The 12,233-nt window shown below is 40.7% G+C and overlaps 1 non-coding gene across 1 annotated transcript; it reads right to left on the bottom strand.

Moving 5' to 3' along the window:
• Positions 1-9,891: 9,891 nt before the first annotated feature.
• LOC141634602 (small nucleolar RNA R71) lies at positions 9,892-9,998 on the bottom strand. The gene has a single exon (XR_012539329.1). It is a non-coding gene; the product is annotated as a small nucleolar RNA R71 (small nucleolar RNA).
• Between the last annotated feature and the right edge of the window lie 2,235 nt (positions 9,999-12,233).

Here is a 12,233-nt window from a genome sequence, read left to right as displayed (position 1 = left end):
CTTTTATATTATATTAGATATGAATTATTAAGTTTCTTAATTGCTCTTTTTTATTAATTCGTTTGAAATTCAAAAAATAAGGGAGGGAAACTAAAATACTTAAGTAATTTACTATTATATCCTGGGTGGCGCTCAATTTGAGTACCACCCGATGACGCCATCTCATTTTCCTTAAATTTATAATGATAGTTGAGTCCTTGCATCATAGATAGGAGATGCAAATCAAATGGAGGAAAGAAGAGAGAGAGAGAGAGAGAGAGAGAGAGAGAGAGAGAGAGAGAGAGAGAGAGAGAGAGAGAGAGAGAGAGAGAGAGAAAGAAATATTAATTTAGCGAAATGATGGTGGGGCTAAATTTTTTTCTCATTCCCTAAATTCAAGGGACCAATCAGGAGAGTCTAATACTATGTAGATTATCATCTCTATGGTGGTTTTGTAGATGACTTAGGCTATGTTCTTTTGAACTTAACTAGTGCAGATCCGGCGCAAAAGCGCGGTTTTTTAGATCGTGTTTTTATAGAGAATTTAACAATTAAATTGACTGTAAAAACAAATTTTAATAATGTGCAGTAGTAAGAGGTAGAAGAGATAAAATTAGACATTTTTAGCCATAATGAAATTGACATTTGAACTAAATTTTTTTATGAAAAAGTTATTTATTATAATTAAGATTGTCAATTTTACATAAATAACACATGATTCCTTTTTATCCATATAAAATATTTCAGTGAAGTATATAATTATTATTGTAATTTTTTTTAGAACATACGAAATAACAAATACTCCGTATAAAGGAAGAATGCAAAAAACATACACTAATCAATATTTATCTATCTATATTAATAAATGAAAGTTTTTTCGAGCGATTACACAGTTTCCAACATTAACAAAACACCTCATATTAATAAATAATGCTAAATAACTTTAACTAAAAATAAAGTTTTTTGTCAAATTAACATCAATATTATATATTAATATAACATTAAGATAAAGTTTTAAGATAGTTAAAATTTGAGTCTAACTATCTTACGTTTATATCATAAGAAGTCATAAAAATTCTCAATATACAATGTCAAGATCAGATATCTATCATTGAGTTGTATTTGAGTTTGGAAAGAATACTTGGTTGTGCGGTGCCAACTATAGAAGTGCTTGAAGAATATTGTTTTCCCTTGAATAACGTGATTACAAATAGTTACAAACATTCCTAAGTTAGCTTAGAGAATCCCATGATTATTGGGAAGATGATCATAACAATCCTAAATTAAGGGATATGATCCCATACATTTAGCTAACAAGATATTTACATAATATGAACAGAATAATTAATATATGGATATTAATATATTCTAATACACCCCCTCAGACGGAGCGGGAGGCGGTCGGACGCTCAGGCTGGATCGAAAATCATCGAATGAAATTTTTGGCAGGCCCTTCGTAAAGAGATCAGCATATTGATAACGAGAAGGGACATGACGGACTTGAATTTGATTGAGCGCGACCTTTTCTCGGACAAAGTGAATATCAAGCTCGATATGTTTAGTTCGTTGGTGATTAACCGGGTTGCCTGATAGGTAGATGGCAGATACATTATCGCAGTAGACAATGGTGGCGCGTTGAATTGGGCATTGTAGCTCGAGCAAGAGGTTTCGAAGCCAACACGACTCGGCCACCACATTGGCTATGCCACGGTATTCGGCTTCCGCACTAGACCGTGATACAGTGGTTTGTCTTTTCGACGACCATGAAATTAAATTATCGCCAAGGTAGACACAATACCCCGAAGTTGAGCGTCGACTGTCGGGGCAGCCTCCTAGTCGGCATCTGTGTATGCTATTAGGGAGCTGGTGGTTGACGTGGTGAGGTGGAGGCCATAATGAGACGTACCTTGGAGATAGCGGATTATGCGCTTTAGAGCACTGAGATGTTCCTCACGCGGGTCATGCATGAAAAGGCCTATTTGTTGAACCGCGTAAGTGATGTCGGGACGAGTAAACGTTAAATATTGCAAGGCCCCGGTGAGACTGCGGTAGAGAGCAGGGTCAGTGACGGGTTTGCCGCTTGCAACACTAAGCTTAGACTTGGTGTCAACCGGGGTTTGGGCAGGTTTGCAGGAAGACATGTTAGCCCGAGCAATTATTTCTTGCGCATACTTCGTCTGATGCAGAAACAGACCGTGGGAATGACGAATTGCCGCGATTCCGAGGAAGAAATTGAGGGGTCCCAAATCTGTCATAGCAAGCAAACTCCTCACGCAGGAGGGCCATGATCTTCACGCGTAGAGAATCAGTCAAGGTAGCAAGGATGATGTCATCCACATAGAGAAGAAGATAGGCAAGTTTGTCACCGTCACTGTTGTAGACATAAAAATATGTCCTACATTATTAAAATGGAGTCAAAAGTCAAATGTTGACTTATGTGAGAGTTTATCGCTCTTGAAATGGGTGGTGGATTTTAGCCCGAAATAAATATGACGGTATTTATTCCATCTTGCTAAAATATAAAATTGGTCCAATCAAAAGACGGGTTGTGTTGTACTTACTACTAATATACAAAACGTGAAACGTAAATAACGTGTCCAAGAGCAACGATCCCAACACCAAATTGGACCATGATTTGCGAGCCCACGTAATGAAGTTTGGCAAGCCCACGTAATAGAGAGAAAGCAAACACCATGTACTGGACAATGGAGTTGTGTAGAAATCATAGATGATAATGATTATCTTTTCAAATGAGAAATACTTGGTCATTTAGTCAACAACTACACAAAGAATTTGTTCCGTGGAGTATGTGCATGTGACTAGGCGTTAGTCAACCAAAAAGAGAAGAAGACGGCATCAGTTGAACAAACAAAGCTCTGATAAATTGAGACTAAACCCTCTCATCAGGGGGGTAATCAACACATTTCAGAAAGAATCTCCATAATCACAAAAATTACATTCTCACAAAAAACCAAAATCTCTCTAAAACAAAACCCTCTTTACTAAAAAAAATCTCTTCTAAGAGAAAGTAAGGGAAAACAAAATACATTTACCTCTCTACAAAAATCTCTCCCAAGAGAAAACAAGAGAGAAAAATACATTCATTTCTAGTCATCCAGATTTGGATATTAAATGACTCTTTGACCAGACGTCAAGCAGCCATTGCAGTCAGTTGAAGAGAAGCAAATCAAAATCGTCACAGGAGAACCAAGTCTTCATATCAAGACCCTCATATTCATTCAATTGCGGAAATCGAATCAGTAGAATAACTAGTAGATTGTACCCGAAATCCTTTGAATTAATAAAATTATTATTTTGTTGCATTTGTTTGTGTTTTATCTTTTATTGCAGATTTACCGCAAATTTGTTGTTACAAATTTGGCACGCTCGGTGGGACATCTCTAGTACTCATCTCTTTTTCAGCACAATCCAGTTTCACAACAATCGTTTCAATGGCCTTTGGGAGAATCTCCGACATGTCAAAGAGGATGACAGCCATAACTGATGACGAAAGCTCAACCCATCTCGGTGGGTCTCTCGACAGATCGCCCATTGGTATTTCTACAAGGAGCAGGACCAGATCCATCCTCTTCCGTACCGCTGCAGCGAGACTCCGTTCTGCATCCGTGTCTACGAGACCCCGCAAATCTAATGTTACTGTCAATGCTCCAAGGGAATCATATGTTGCTGGCAACTCTAGGCCATATGAATATCCTGTGTTCGGTTCATCTTCTCCCATCCGAGTCGACGACCCTCAGTTTCTCTCGTCAACATTTCGAGAGATAATGTGCGGCACTTTTAAGGAGATGACTGTTCACACTAGCCCTTTGTTCGAGCCATTCACCGTCGAGGATAGCCACAGTAGTGTTGGTTCGTCTCCATCATCACCACAAAGGCGTAACGAGGAGATGTCAAGCCAACAGTCATATTCCATGGTGGCACCCGTCATGGTCATTGAGGGCAACAATATGGAGGAACAACTTAACAAAATGAAAGCTATTCTTGAAGACCTCCTGAAGAAAAACGAAGAGAAATCCAAGCAGATTGCCGCCTTGACGAAAAAGTTGGAGAAGCAACCTGGTTCGTCATTTCATAATGAAGATATTGATTACGCCAGCGAGAACGATGATGATCGTGACAAGGATAAGTCATTTACTGCTAAAGACGTCCAAAAGATGATCGCGGAGGCCTTCAAAAGTCAATTCGATGGAAACCTTCACTCCGTCGGCAATCACAGTTACGTCAAGCCATATAGTAAGAGGATTGACTATTTGAGGATGCCTATAGGCTACCAACCACCGAAGTTTCAGCAGTTTGATGGAAAGGTCAATCCCAAGAAACATATTGCCCATTTCATTGAAACTTGTAACACTGCCGGTACTGATGGCGATCTCCTTGTCAAGCAGTGTCTCCGATCTCTGAAAGGGACTGCTTTTGATTGGTACACGGATCTATGCGCTGAGTCAATCGACAGTTGGGACCAAATGGAAAAAGAGTTCCTTAATCGCTTCTACAGTACCAGGCATATTGTAAGCATGATGGAGCTCACAAACACGAAGCAATGGGAGGACGAACCCGTTATCGACTACATAAGTAGGTGGCGCTCGTTAAGCCTCGAATGCAAAGATCATTTATCGGAGACTTCTGCTATTGAAATGTGCATCCAAGGAATGAATCTGGAGCTAGTCTACATCCTCCAAGGCAACAAGCCAAAAACATTCCAAGATTTAGACACTCGAGCTCACGACATGGAGATTACTATTGCTAGTCACGGAGGATGACTTTTTACTCATTCAGAACCAAAGACGGAGAGAATGGAGTTTAAGAAACACGATAAAGTGTCCAAGAGCACTTCAAAGGAGGTTATGACAATTTCTACTTCCAATCCGGTGAAAATCTCGGTGAGACCTAAAACAGACAAGAAGGCGGCGACCTATTCAAAGGATACACGAAAGTCACAACCAACTTTGAAAGAGCTCGAGAACAAGAAGTATCCCTTTCCGTATTCTGATCTATCCGGCCTGTTGGATGATCTCTTGGAGAAGAAGGTGATCGAGCTTCCCGAGTCTAAACGACCGAACGAAGCCGGGCGTATGAAAGACCCAAAGTATTGTCGATATCATAGGGTCATGAGTCATCCGTTGGAGAAGTGCATTACCCTCAAAGAAAAAAATAATGCAGTTAGCCGAAGACGGGAAGATTCTCTTGGATCTCGAAGATGCCACTGAATCCAACTATATCATAGCACAGGTAAACGTCGAAGGTGTTAAGTCATACCCTTCTTCTGCAGTTAAAAATCGTGTGCGAATGATTTCGTTCGGAACTCTTGAGCCGATGATTGTCGCCATGTTCGAAGAGTCTAAGCCCCTTGTATCACCAATCTCTGGCACTCATAATCTAGAGGAACACGACGACCTTGAAGGGTGGACCCTTGTGACCATGCATCGACGAAATAAGCAAAATGGAGAAGTGTCAGTACCCCAAGTACCAAAACGTCAAAAATCAACTGTTCAAAAAGTAAGGAGATCTTCACATCAGAAGGATGGAGGAGGAGTCATGGATTCTTCGCCCAATGTCGTGCCGTTTAAGTCGGTCAAGTTAAAGTCACGTCAAGTCGTGACGTTACAAGACTACTTTCCCAAGCGTTACCTGGAACAAGTTTCGGTGAATACCGTGTCTTCTGCTGTTATTGAGGAAAATCGCAGTGAAGACGATCTGTCTAAAGGATCCTCTTCAAATTCGACCTAGGGGGCAAAGGTTGATGCAATCCTAGACGCATTGCCTGCACGTATGGGATGGCAACAAATGTTTCACTTGCCCGAAGAGATGTGTCAACAATTGTCTTTGGCGATTCTTCAACCAGAAGTGCACGCTGATAAAATTAAAGCTGCGGGAGAGCCTGCGCATCAATCAAATAAATGTGTTGCTTGCAATGCCGCTATTGGTTTTACCGATGAAGATTTGTTACCGATGAAGGTGGGTCGGATCTTGGTGGACGGAGGTTCAGCCGTCAACATAATGCCAAAAGCCACTATGGAAGAGCTTGGGATTTCTGTAAGCGAGCTCGCCAAAAGTCGTTTGATGATCCAAGGCTTCAATCTCGGTGGACAAAAAGCAATTGGCATGATCAGTGTTGAAATCTCAGTGGGAGATATGATATCCACGACGCTTTTTCAAGTAATCGATGCCAAAATGTCATACAAGTTGTTGTTTGGTAGACGTTGGCTTCATGAAAATGGTGTTGTAGCGTCAACCCTACATCAATGCCTGAAATACTACAGGGACAGCGAGAAAAAAGTTAATGGCGATGTGAAGCCCTTTTCTACGGTGGAGTCCTACTTTGCTGATGCTCGATTCTACGAAGAGAATGACAAGCCAATTGAGATGCTACCATCAACGATCTTTTCGACTGGGACCAAAGTTCCGAAAAAGACGGATGACGCCAAAATTCCAACCGAAAAGGATTCGAAAACAGTCAAACATCATGAAAGCGTCTTCATAAAGACGAGTCAAACAAATGTGAACTCTGCGGAAAAGAAAGTTGCTCCAATCACGCAAAGAGAGACACCATCGTTAAGTACGTGCCAAAATCAAAGCGTAAAGATGGAGAGACACCTTTCGCGGAGTGCGCACCTCGAAATGAAGCATCCACGCCAACTAGAACAATTGATGATGACAATCCGCAAACTTTGAAAAAACAATGTCATCGTTCCGGTTGAAAGAACGAATCGCTTCACGACGAGTAAACAACCTCTGACCGATTTTACGACGGCGTCGATGAAAGAGGACCAAACAGGTGACGAAGAGTCGACAAAGGAAAGATTCGATCCAAATGCTTACAAGCTCATGTCAAAGTCCGGGTACGATTTTAAAAATCCAACTCCATTGGGGAACGTGATTGAAATCACCCCGTATGGTTTGAGTCAAACGCAAAAGAAATTGCATCAACAAGGGAACAAGCTCGAAATCGGAAAGGTTGGTATTGGTTTTTCGCCTCCCGAGCCCGTTAAAATTTCTGCACGACGTAAGGCAAAGCAAGTTTCATCACAATATATTGTGGCAGATCTGGCGGAAAGTGAAGGCGAGAACACAGAAATGTTGCCACAAAGGTCTGTTTTCGACAGGCTGGGTCAAAGAACTTCTACTCCTCGCTCTTCTGTGTTCGACCGGCTCGGAGAAAGGGAAGAGACCGTCCGGGTGCAATTAATATCATGTTCTCAACAAAAAAGGCCAAATGCGTCAGTATTCACTCGCATTGGAGGGAGTGAGGTAAATAAATCAGTATTCAGTCGCATTGGCAGCTCAAAGGTGCAAAAAAGGCGTCGACGAAAGCAGAGGAAATCCTCGAAGACAAAAGTTGCAGTCGACCTTAGCAAAGATATCCATAGTATCGTTCCCTCTCAAATGAAACGTCATCATGAAGTGGAAATAACTATGGATAAGTCACTTGATGTGACCATAATTAGCGCATATTTAGCCCCCGAATTAGCCTTGTTCCCATGCTTTTTAGTGCATATTTGGGTCATTTCTTATCTTTAGTTCTTTGTTTTGCATATTCTTTGAGATTTTGATCCCTTGGTAGGAAAGGAGTAAGAATCTTGCATTTTCATGGCAAAACAAGACTAAATTGATCGAATTCAATGACCAAGCATCAAGGAGAGACAAGATTAGAAGGCCTTTGTACATATGATAGTAGATGAGCAATGTTGAGAAAGGATCCTTGAGTCCCCAAGGAAATCCCCAAGGAACTTATGAAGAAAAGGGAAGAAAAGAAGAAGAAGCCTTGCTGAGGCACAATCCGTGCGGATTGTCCCCAATCCGGCCGTCCTCCAGCTGCAAAATCCGTGCGGCTTTCCGCCAAGACGCTCGGATCCCACCTCCACAATCCGCCCGGATTCTCTTGAATCCGCTCGGATTCCATCGCCAGAATCCGCCCGTCCCGACCTTAATCCGCCCGGATTCCTCTCAGCGATTTCCTCTTCTCCAAGCTACAAAGAAAGAAGCCCTTCCTTCGAAAAATACCGGCTCCTCCCTGCTCAATCTAAAAAGTGTAATTACTAGTTTAGCCCTTAGTTAACCCTAATGCATCCTCCCTAATTTCCACTATAAATACCCCATTAGTCTAATTAGAGGAGCATGTTCTTCTTATCAACAATTAGAGTAGTTAATACCAATCAAATCTCTCTTTAGTTTTGTAATCAACAATTAATCAAGTTCTAATACAAGTTTTATTTCCTTAATCTCTCTTTTGTTCATCCTTTATTTTAGATAATTGAAGATTATTTGGGTTATTATTGGGAGATTGACAACCTCTTAATCAAGCATTCAAGTACTTCTTTTATCTTTGCTTTATTATTGGAATCATTAGTAGGTATAATTCTCTTAATCCCTTTTAATTATTGTTAATTACTTTCATTTACTCATCATGTTTCATTTTGTTGGTATGATTGACAACCTTGCTAGCATGATCAACATGATAATGAGTGAGTAGTCTATTAGCTAGGGTTAATGGGTGATTAGGGGAAACCAACATGGGGAATGATTCATGCTTAAATTAATATGCTTTCATGTTTTATTTGCTTGCTTGTTTGGATCTCAACTCATGCACATGTTATATTTGATGAAATGCTAAGCCTATGAATCCTTGCATTTACTACCATCTTCTATCTTTTCAATGAGACTTGTAAGACATAACCCAACTCGAGTCTCATTAGACCATGCATGTTGTTGAGTAGGGAAGATTAAGTCGACTTGTAGGTGTTGCACAATCTAATCGATTCGACTCCGGGACCCAAACTTTCCTAGGATTGTAAGATATAACCCAACTCAATCCATCACAACAATAATCGCTTGCTTATAATTTGAGAACATGTTTGTATGATCAATTCCCATGATTCCCCTATGATCCCATGACACCCTAGTGCTTTTTAATCAATTGTTTACACCCCTTTTAATTCATCTTGCTAGTTTATTTTCATTGCTATTTTAGTTAGTGACCTTCTACATCAACCCAATTTGTGACACCCCCAAGACACCACTAGTTTCAATAGAAATCTCATTTCAATACCCGTCCCTTGGGATCCGACCTTTACTTGCCTCTTTACTAATTGTAGAGTTGTTTGTGAAGCTATAAATTGTGTTTTGATTCGGACGTGACCTAACGACCACATCTTTAATTGTGAACACGAAACGGACCGATCAAAAATGGCGTCGTTGCCGGGGACGGTGTTTGTTTGATTTAGATTTCCTTTTTATTGTTATTAGTTGTGTCTTTCTTCGCCTTGGGGAAGTAAAACTCCTCAAGGTTTGTTCTAATTGTTTTCGAGTTGTTTGATATTTTGCATGTCTAGAAGGTCACAAGGTGATTTGTTACCTTTTGACCGTGAAATCGAAAGAACCTTGACGAACAATAGGAGACTTGTTAGGAGGAATTTAAGAGGTATTAGTGAAGTTGTTCAACCAACTATTGAGTTCGTCAACCCTTTCGCAATAGAAGGAGAGGAGAACCCATTACACAATACCCCACAAAATCAACCTACAATGCCTAAATTCTCGTCACACTCCGTACCCACCGAGGAGAACCTACCAAATGGTACTCCTACACCGCAACATCTAACCGGAAATTTTATTGCCAAATCCGTCTTCATCCAATTAGTTGAAAGGAGCCAATTTGGGGGGATGCCTAGTGAAGACCCTCATTCTCATATGGAAACCTTTTTCGACTATTGTGATACAATCTCTCAAACGGGTGTGACTCAAGACCAAATTAGATGGGTCTTATTTCCTTTTTCTCTAATCGGCACCACGAAGCAATGGTTGAAGGGCCTTGACAAGGCCACCCTCGGAATAGATTCTTGGAAGAAGTTGGCTCTAGCTTTCTACAAAAAATTCTACCCACCGGAGAAGACTAACATGCTAAGAGCTCAAATTACGGGTTTAAAGCAAAGGGATGAAGAATCTTTGTATGAAGCTTGGGAGCGGTTCAAGGGAATTTGTCGCTCATGTCCTCACCATGGACTTAGCGAATGGTTTTTGGTACAACAATTTTGGAATGGTCTATATGAGGATTCAAGGAACATTCTCAACATGGGATCAAATGGAATGTTCACCGAAGTTGATGACAATCAAACATGGAAAAAAATTGAGGAAATGGCGGTCCATAACTCACAATATAGTAGACCTCGCAAGGCCACTAGAGGAGGAAAGCATGAAGTGGACTCCGTTACTCAATTGGGTGCTCAACTTAGTGCTCATATCGACACAATCAATTTGAAGTTTGAAAAAGCTATGGCTAGACTTGAAGAAGTCTCAAAATCACCAAAGCATCATGTTAATGCCATGACGGCATCCTCATCAATCCCAAGTGGGATATGTGAGAATTGTGGAACTTTGGGACATGACCAAGGTGAATGTAAGGGAACAAATGAACAAGTGAATGCTTTCCAAGCATACAAGAGTGGTACCCCTTATTCCAACTATTACAATGAAAACACCAAATTCCATCCAAATCTCTCATACAAAAGCCAAAATGTTCAAAACCCTCAAACAACATACACTCCACCACCCATAAGAAACCAAAATCAAAGACCCTTCTACAATCAAAACAAAGGTTACCAAAATCAAAATCCATACAATCACCAAAATGACCAAGGTTTTGATGTCCAAAAAGCGGTCCTCCAAATGCAAAAGAATCAACAAGAATTTTTCACTCAAATGCAAAAAGATAGCCAAGCAAAGGAAACCACCATCAACAACATCCTAGCTCACACCAAGATGTTGGAAACACAATTGACTCAACTAGCATCTTCAAGCTCACAAAGACAAAAGGGGCAATTACCACCTCAAAGTAATCCCCCTAAACATGAAACGGTTAGTGCCATTCACTTGAGAAGTGGTACAAGGTATGAAGCACCAAGGAAGAAAGTTGAGGATGAAGTTGTGGAAGCTAGTGAAAAGGAAGAAATTGTGCAAAGCTCCAAAGATGGAGAATCATCAAAAGAAGAAAGTTCAAAGAAAAATGAAGACAAGGTCAAGGAGAAGGAGCCTATTGTGATTAGACTTCCTTTTTCAAGTCGTCAAGCCAAGCCCAAATTTGATGATCAACTTGGAAAGTTCATGGAAATTGTGAAGAATTTGGAAGTCTCAATTCCTTTCACGGAATTAATCAATCACTTGCCGGCCTATGCGAAGTACATGAAAGATATCCTCACAAAGAAGAAGTCGATCCGGAAGCTTGAGACTATCGCCTTCACTAAGGTGAGTAGTGCAATACTTCAAGGGAATTCACCTCCAAAGCTAAAGGATCCGGGAAGCTTCTCAATACCGTGTACCATTGGCGACACAACGATCAACAAAGTCTTATGTGATCTAGGGGCTAGTGTGAGTGTCATGCCGTACTCGGTGAGTAAAAGGTTGGGGATGGGAGAGCTTAAATGCACCAACATCACACTCCAAATGGCCGATAGATCGACAAAGACACCGTTAGGGATATGGGAAGATGTCCCCGTACGAATTGGGAAGTTTTTCATCCCGGTGGACTTTGTCATTGTTGATATGGAGGAAGATTCCAACATTCCAATCATTCTAGGAAGACCTTTCCTACACACCGCGGGTGCGGTGATTGATGTGAAACATGGTGAGCTCACTCTAGAAGTGGGAGATGAAAGCATAACCTTTAATCTTGACAAGACTATGAGAGCTCCTCATTTGCATGAACCATGTTTTATGATTGATCATTATAGCCGAAAGGATGAAAGGAAGAAATCGGAACTCCAATGGAAGGAAAAAATTGAAGATGCTCCATTCAAAGAGCAAGTGAATTGTGACAAGGAGAGCTTGCAAAGCTCGTCAAAATCAACCAAAGAAGAAGAGGATGGCCTCATTGGCCAAGAGAAGAATTTGGGAGAGTTATCTCCATCAAATCAAGAGATTTTCAATGATCAACTTAATGAAGTTTGTGGTCTTTGGGACGACGAATTTGAAGGGATTTTTAATCCCTACATTGGTAATGCCATCGATCAAGACCGAAAACAAGGGCCAAGGTCTATTGAAGACCTCTACCATAATAATGAACAAGCTTTCGATTACTTTTTCAAGGTGTTGAGCAACATCAAAAACACCTTGGACATGCCCCCTTGACATCTCATCAAGAATGAGAGTTTGGTGGAGTCCTCCCTAAACCACCATTTGTAAATATTTCTAACTCCCTAACTCGCATTTCAATTCTTGTATTGCATTTTTGTCATCTTTGGATT

This window comes from Silene latifolia, chromosome Y, assembly GCF_048544455.1.
Source record: "Silene latifolia isolate original U9 population chromosome Y, ASM4854445v1, whole genome shotgun sequence".
Taxonomy (NCBI): Eukaryota; Viridiplantae; Streptophyta; class Magnoliopsida; order Caryophyllales; family Caryophyllaceae; genus Silene; species Silene latifolia.
The sequence above is the reverse complement of the archived record's forward strand: the minus strand, read 5'-3'. Positions and strand labels throughout refer to the sequence as shown.